We start from the raw sequence: 8,994 nt of genomic DNA, 5'->3' as shown, positions 1-8,994 counted from the left end.
TTAGCAGGTCTCTTGTGGTTTTAGTTTTTGGTGCAGTTAATCCTCCCTATTGTAAGTTTCTTGTGCACCCCTCTCATATTCAGTTCTCCCTTTACTGGAGATTTCTCAAAGATGACTTCCTCCAATTCTCACATTTTTATTCTTGGGCCAGAGAATGAAAACAAACATCAAGACTGAAGTTCTCCTTGTGCCTAAGGCTCACTCAGCCCATGAAATTCCCCAACCAACAAATTAATATGCTTTAGTCCAATTTTTCCTCTCATGGCCAATTCATGAGGTTACTTTTTATTGGAGTGTTCCTTGGGCCCTTTCCTGATATTGCTGATACACTTTCCATCTAACCACAACGAGGGCTGTTTAACCCAACCTTGAGCTACGTCAACAAGACAGTTGTGTCTCCTCCTGAAGGGCTCCCCCTATCCCCCTGGTATAACAAGGATCCTGGACAATATTCCAGATGTTGGGAATACTCCCATAGCATAAGCCAATATCCCAAGTAAAACCAGTAAGTTGAAAGGAACTTAGCACGGCAAAGTTTAGTTCTGTTAAAGGGCATGTTAATGGCAGGAAGCCAATTAAGCAACCACTCTGAGTAGGAAGTCTGAGTAGGAAGCATGTTTTACCCCTAATGAGTTTCTACTTCTGGTATTGATCAGAAATTCACTAAACCAAGACAACCAGGCCAGAAATGGTTAGAAAATTCTTTCTAAGCTTGTGTTCTATGAGTTAAACTATGCCTATGTGTTAAACTATGTACCTAGAACGATTTTAGTTACAGGATATACTTTAGTTAAAATAGCTTTTTATAAGATGATGGCTATACTTAGTTAATGCTCTCTCTCAAGCAATCACTTGCAGAGAAAAAGATTCTAACTCCTACACAGTCCATTCCCAGTCAGAATTTATTATCTGCAGCTCCCTCTTTGGAACAGAGGCTTATGAGCTTCCAGTTGAAAACACCTTATTCACATATTGGCTCCCTTAGGCTAACTCACCTCAACAAGTGGTAATGAAACCAACAGCTGTGTGTGGCTGCTTCATTATAAAGAACCTGTCTGGTACTTTTGCTCCTACCGCTAATAGAAAGAGGAAAGCCTACTCTCTCTAGAGGCACCTAGCTATGGACTTAATCACACATATTGAACCCTGAGCACAGGGCACAGATTAGGCTGCAGCATTTTCAGAGCCATGGATGAATCAGCCATATCCCAGCTGCTTGCCTGACCACAGAGCACACTTCTGATGCCACATTTCTGAGGCAAAGCAGTTACAAGCTGCCAAGACACTGTGGTAGGAAGAGGCCTGAGGTAGAATTCTTGGTGGGAAGGAGAAGGTGAAACTTTGGATTTAGGTTTTAGAAAATGCAAGACACTTTATGAATTGCTTGAGGCAGTGAGCAGATCAACCTGTTTTCTAGTCCTCTAGATGCAGAGTATGAGAACACTTTCCACATCTTACACTAAATCCCTCCTGCCTGACAGTCTTCAATTCCCTATTACAAGACTTAAACAGTTTTTAAGAAAGCAAAAGTCAGTGAACATGATCTAGTTAGTGAAGAAAGCATATCCTTTGCCTTTAGAATAGATAAATTTCTCTCGGAATAAGTATAAGAGAAGAAACCACATTCTACAGAATTTAATACCTTAATGATGCTAGTTGGCTACATTAAATTTTCCTTGTTAGCTTCATGCATGAAAAAAGGAAAGCTGATAATTTCTTGACCCTTTGCTAGACTAGTACTGGGTTCTTGTGGTTTTTGTTTTGTTTTTTCCTAATTCTTTTTTTCTTTTTTCTTTTTGCCTCTCTAATGTTTCCCCTTACCGTCCCTTCCCATCTCCCTCCTCCCACCACCACTCTTCCTCCTGAGCCACATTTGTAAAGTTCGTTTTTTTGACATAATGTCGCATACATCTCATTTCTAATTCTTTTAGAGATTCTAGTAAGAAGACGAGAAAATACAGTCATTAGCCTGGTTCAGATTAATTTGAAACCACAGCACCTAAGTTATCGAATTCTAAATCAAGTCTCAAAGCTGAAGGCCAAAGCTTCCTTCTCCCCAGCATCTTCAGAACAGCAGTATTGTCTATGTCTCAGGTATGTTTTCTTTTAAGAATTCAAGAGCAGAAATGTTTTTAAAGCACGTTTCCTTCATAGCAAAAGCAGAGCAATGAAACAGATTCCTCATCAAAATGAAAACAGAGCTGTGAGACAGACTCCTTAGCGAAAAGGGGGACCAAGAGCTGGTCAGAAGGGGACCACATCCCTCAGGTATATGTAGAACTCTTTTTCTCTGCCTCTGGGGGCATGTTCCTGGATTGATTGGTCAATGGATGGGCTTGTGCTACGTTGAGTCTCATAATTTGTTTCCCAGTATTAGAGCATAAATCATGACCATGGAATTTTCCTTATTGGATACCCCAACTCAGAGCACAAGTGCGGAAAACACTGTTGATTGGAGGGAGGTAGAGGGACACTCCCCAGACCATAGTCAGAAACAGCGCATGTGTTAGCACCTAAAGATTGATGGGAAAAAGTTGTGTATTTTTTGCTGTCTCATTCATGCCTGTCATGTTGGAGCCAGTTCCAACCATCACATTTTATCCATAACTACCCAAATGAAGAGGTTTAACTCCCTCTGAGTAGCACATCTCCATTTGTTACTCACAGGGCACTGTACATTATGGGGTCCTGTGAAACACTATGCTGAAAAAGAGATTGGATGTCTAAATTGCTGTTTAAAGCAGCAAAGCCCATTGAGTTAAACTTGCACACTTACCTTGAATGCAATTTGATTTCTACTTACAGAAGGCAAATTCAGTTCTGCTTTGAGCCAACATGGTAAGATACCTTTAGCAAATCTGGGGCAGAGAAATAACTGTACTGTATTTCTAAAGTCAGTTGAAGTAGGAGCCCCCATTCCCCGAGAGCTCGTATTATCTTCAGAGACCAATATTTTGTTGTGGGAAGTAATTTCTCGTGAAGGTACATTCTGAGCTGCATTCAGGGCGAAGATCATATTTGTCCATCTGAAAGCATATACTTAGGAATCTAAACTGCAGATGAAGCAAGTTCTTAGTAGCAGAACAGTATGTTCAGTATATAACTGGTAATGACATTTTAATGAATAAATGAAAGAAAACTGATACAAGAAGTGTTATCGATCAAGCTGCATTGTATTTATTAAATGACTTGTTGAATGATGACCCTTTGTACAACTACTTAAAGGATTGTGTGTGTGTGTGTGTGTGTGTGTGTGTGTGTGCAATACTATGTATTTTCTGTGAGTGCATATCAATCCACAGTGTAAGTATCTTAAGGACAGGAGAACTCAAATGATCATAACAATGTAACTAGTAATGGCTTAGTTTCTTATCTGTTAAAATTCCAGAGGAAGACAGTACAGGCATGAAGATTCCAAGAAGATACAGGCATACTCCAGCATTAGGATATAGCCCTCACTGTCTTGGCCCAAAGTGACCCCTAAATTGCCAGTAATCACTTCCAAGTTCCAAGAAGTGAGGTGAAGGAACAGAAATAAGGAAATAAAGAAATACAGAATATTTGTGGACTGTCCTTAAAGCAATATCCTAGATGCTATCAGATAACATTTTTATATGTATTATGTAAATACTATCACTGTTGTGAAATGTTATCACTATTTTACTTAGCCTGGACTTCAGTTAAATCTATTGATTTGGAAGGGAATGGTGCATATTATGGTAGGCACCTGAGATGTTTTTTCTATGGACATCATGGGCTCTAGACCTCATGTGTAATGTTTTACTATTTTCTATAGGGAATAGTTGATGCATTTATGTGCAACTAGAAACTACTTTCAAGCATATGAAAAAGAAGAAACATATATCATATGCTACATATGCTATTATATATTGGAAATATGTATGATAACATACAAATTATGGCAAATTGATGATCTAGTTTCTACAAAAGGGGTGATTTCTCTGAATGTGCTCTCATTACATTAGAAAAGAGTCTGCACTCAATGGAGAGAAGCCAGGAGGAGGAACACAATGAGTGGGAAACAGAACAACACACAACAGAGAGGCTCATGAGCTCCACTGGTCATAGAAAGAAAAGAACTACACAATACAAAGAAAGAGATGGGAAGGGAGGAACAAGAGGGAAAGAGGGAATCGTCTACACTAAGCAAAAGGCAAGAAATGTAAACATCACCTGATATGGAAGAAATACTTGGTATTTTCAAAGCTCATAATATTCAGAAACTTTATAGACTATGATAATGATAATGTTCCTTGTGATGGTAAAAATATGTTTCTGACTTTAAGAATCATGATTCCACAATACTGTGAAATATATGAATATTATGTAATCACCTATTTCAATTTTTTAAAAGTGGCAGAAGGGTTGGCTTGGGAGGGATGTGTGATAATGTTGTCAGACATCTTGCATTCATATACTGTTTTATAGAATACAAACTTGTTTGTACAACTACTTAAAGAAAATAATAAGAAGAACATGTTTAATAAAAACAACCTCACACACGTAAATGAGATATAGTTTTGAACCCAGGTTTATTGAATGCTGGAAATTTAAATTGTTTCGCAGACTGTTGTAGTTGTTTTTTTTTCAATAATTGTGGTCAAATGCAAACAATTAAAATTTTTATCTTTTTTAAACTGTGTATTAGCATTACCTAGTTAAATAAGTGGATTTCATTTTGGTATATTTATCCACATAGGCATACAATGTACCTTCATTATACTTACCCTTCATCATTCTCCTTCTCCTCTCCCAGGTTTTATTATCGTAATCATTTTAAGAATACAACATAATCGTAGTAAGTACATTTACAATATTGTATAAGATCAATGTCCACACTCTTTTCATCCTTCACGATTCAAATTCTATATTAATTAAAACAATTTTCCACCCTCCTCTGCTTCAAGATAAGCATTAAATTCGATTTTGCTTCCTCTCTATCAATTTGACTGTTCTATGTAACTGACATAAGTAGAATCATGTAATATTTGATCTTTTTATGACTGGTTTATTTCACTTAGGACAGTGTCCCAGGGATTCATACATAATATAGCATCTGTCACAACATAATTCTTTTTAAAGTTGAAATGATATACCACTGTATGTATAAACACATTTGCTTTAGCTATTCATTGGTTGGTGGCCACTTGGATTGCCTCCATGTTTTGAGTATTGTACAAAATGAATGTGAGTGTACAAAGATCTCTTCCAGACCTTGTTTCTAGATCTTTGGAGTATATGCCCAGAAATGGAGTCATTGGATCATATGAAAATTCTCTTTTCTTTCTTTATGGATTTTCTTTCATATGCATTGAATTCATAGCAGGGTCACTGTCACTGAACTTTTCCTCAAGGGTAGTGTTTTACCACTTTAAACCACAGATCCACTTCCTTGAACCGCGATCCTTGGATTTCAGCTTCCTGTCCTGAGTGGTTAGGATGACAGGTATGAATAATCCTGTTTTAAATTGTTTGAAAAGATGCTCTACTGTTTCCCATTGAGAAGTTTCAATTTTATCACACTTTTGTCAACATTGTTACTTTATTTTCTTGTAGTTATTCTACCTAATTCATATTAAGTGGTAATTTTCTTCATTATTTTGACTTACACTTTCCTGGTGATTAGTGATGTTAAACACCTTCGTGGGCTTGTTAACACTTTGTCTTCTTTGGAGAAACATCTGAGTTCTTTGCACATTGTAAAATCAGGTTGTGTTTTGTTTTTGGGATGATTTGCTTGCAATGACTTTAAATATTTACTTGCAATGACTTTATCCCATTCTGTGTTGATTTTAGGACACTGTTGATTGCATCCTTGGGTGCATCCTGATTTGTTTTCATACAATTAATGACCCTTCTCTGATGTCAGTTTCCAATATGTCTTCTGGTCCTGTAACTACAAATCATATTGATTTGCACTCCTGTTATTGTAACAGTGAACTAAATCTACATAATTATGCTCTGGTCACCTATCTACTTCCACTTTTGGATCTCTATCCCTCAGCTTTTAGTAAAGGTCTTGGAGCATATCCACAACTTATTAGGTCCTTAAAACCTGTAGAAACTTACAGCCACTAAATTTAGTTAGTTCTAATGGAAACACATTACATCCACTTTCTTTTTTTTTCTTTTTGTATGTTTTTGATTGTAATAATACTGTAAAGGTGATTCAGTTACGTGAGCAAGGTAAAGAGTACATTACCTATTGAGCATTGCTGCCTCTTCCATGCAAATAAGATGAAAATTGAGAGCTTCATAATATAAAAGCTCACCCAAACTCTTGATGTATATTTTTCTTCATATGAGTATTTAGAATTATGTGAAGCTAGAGATATAACCTACTTGCAAGTTAATAATGAACATGTCATTTTCATGGATGCTAGACGATTTATGATGCTCTTGGGTTAGAGACAAAAAAAGACTTAATTTTTACAGCAATAGTGAAAGCCAGTGAGATATTTGTGGGTATGTGTGTGTGTGTGTGTGTGTGTGTGTGTGTGTGTGTGTGTGTGTATTTATATATTTGAAGTTAATCTTCCAGGCCTCAGTGTCACTGAGTGAAGTAAAGATAGCCATGTGAAACCTACACCAAAAATGGGTTCTGATTTTGAGCAACTGCAATCTATATAATGAGAAATATACATCCATGAACTTTACTCTGGAGGATGACAATAGCTTAGAAATAGCTTGTAAAAATATTCTTGCAAATATACTACAGAATATAGTGCAGCTAGTGTTCACTTGAAGATATGCAAATACTTGACAATGCAATAAAATTGTTCTTTTTCTTTTGTTTCTTGAAGGTTCCTAGCTACCAAGACGGATACATATTTCTCCTAATAAATACATAGCTCTCCTTAAAAATGAGGCATGAAAATTTGTTGAGAATATTTATTCTTTTTCTAGCCCTAAGCCTTAAGATGAAATAGGGTTTGCAATCCTATCTAGAGTACAACTCAACAAAAGAAATAGATGGAGTTCAAATTTTACACATCTGGAAGCTTTTCTCTCAGAGCCATTTCTTAATGGAGATGTGGAAGAAATTAAGGAAAAAATAGGTCTCCGAATATATTTTAGAGAAGATATTCTATGTATTTTAACAGTAGTAAAGAATTACATTTCTGTTTTTTTATTGTGTAAATATTTACAGCGTATGTGCAAAGAACCAAAGTTCATTCCAGAGCCTATCAACGAATAGAACGTAGCAAATTTTCTCTATATTGTTTGTATATTTATAGAATTCACCTGTCTGACTTCTCTCCCATTTTGATAAACAGAGCACCTCTTTGACATAAGGAAAACAAACATTATTTTTCTACCTAGAGGATTCTACACACTTTGCTGCCTACAAAATATAGAAAAGATTCATGCACAACCCTCATCTTCAAGGAGCAATTGTCAGTATCCCAAGTAGCTTGTTTATATCTCCTACCCCTTTGCTCCCAGCTGTCAAACTAGGTGAGTGATGACTGAATTCTATAAGACAGAAAAGCTCAGATAATTCACAGGCATGTAGTTAGTATCCAATTGAACCTTCTTCACTGGGATTATGTTTTATCACCACTATTGTGAGAACTTCAACTTCCTTATTTGAAAACTACTCTACTACGCTGTCTAGTTAACAGATTAGATGAATGTCATTATTTGAAATTTCATTTAACTGAAATTGGAAGGATTAATTTCTCAGATACTATTCACATTTGAAATTCAGTAGCCAGATATAGTCAGTGGCTTGTCTGTTAGACAACGCATATATAGAATATTTGCATTATCATAGATGTTTTTGTTGCGATTGTTTTAGAGTGTGTTTCTGCTTGTTAAGGAATGGTCCATGTTCATAAACTACATATGCTCCATAGTTGGTACTCAAATGGAAGATCAGACCAGAAAGACTAGACACCCATGAGGTTAAGATATAGATATAAATTGTTCCACATGGCACATTTATTTGTGGGGAGAAAGAGGATCAAACAGTCAATGTCAGTAAAATCAACCCTCTCAATTCTAGGAATGAATAGATGCAAATTTTAGCAATTCTTTGCAGCTTTGCTTCTGTGATTGGAACTGGCTATGGTATTCTCAATGGTGATTTTGTTGGAACGTATAAATGTGTAATCATCACATTAGCTCACAGAAGAATTATGGTTTGTGCTTTGTAAATGTCATTTGGTATTTACACATGACATTTTAATTTTTCTTGGTATCAATATACCACAAATAATTTATATGGTTTCTGAGTGTTTTGTTTTTGTTTTTTTTTAAATTTTTTATTGTGAAAATACCATACAGAGGGTTTAAAATTATATGAGCAAGGTAATGAGTACATTTCTTATCAAGCATTGCTGCCTCCTCCTTTGTTTCCCCTTATGATCCCTTCTCATCTCCCCCCTCTCAGCCCCTTTGCCCCCCCCACGCCAAAATTGTAAAGGTCATTTTTCAACATAACAACTTGTACATCTCATTGTTGCCTATTAAATATTTTTTCCCTTCCCCTCCACATATTATACCAACATCAAATACATGAAAATAGGGATTATACCATGGGGAAGGAACATACAAAGCAACAAAGAAATCATCTTATACTTATGTTAGAAACAATAGCAAGAACGAAAAAAGCATTTGAATACTTATTTTGGGTTCATTTCACCTAACATCAACTTATTTGACCGTTTCAGCTTGTCTGAGACTTATACTAGTTATTGCAAATAAGGGAAACCATGGGACCTATGTTTCTTTGGGCCTGTCCTACTTCACTTAATATAATTTTTTTCCAAGTCTTTCCATTTGCTAACAAATGGGACAATATCATTCAATAAACTCCAAATTTATCAAATAACTCAGAGTCAAAGTAGACATTCTGAAAATATTACAGGACGGAATAGGGTATACCCTTGGTGTGAGTTGTTTCTTTCGTTAATTTTGATTCTTCTTACAGCAGACATTTTAAAAATTAGTGGAAACCTTATGACGTTC

The sequence above is a fragment of the Dipodomys merriami genome, unplaced genomic scaffold (genome assembly GCF_024711535.1).
Source record: "Dipodomys merriami isolate MVZ:Mamm:240054 unplaced genomic scaffold, mDipMer1.0.p SCAF_1345, whole genome shotgun sequence".
Lineage (NCBI taxonomy): Eukaryota > Metazoa > Chordata > Mammalia > Rodentia > Heteromyidae > Dipodomys > Dipodomys merriami.
The sequence above is the reverse complement of the archived record's forward strand: the minus strand, read 5'-3'. Positions refer to the sequence as shown.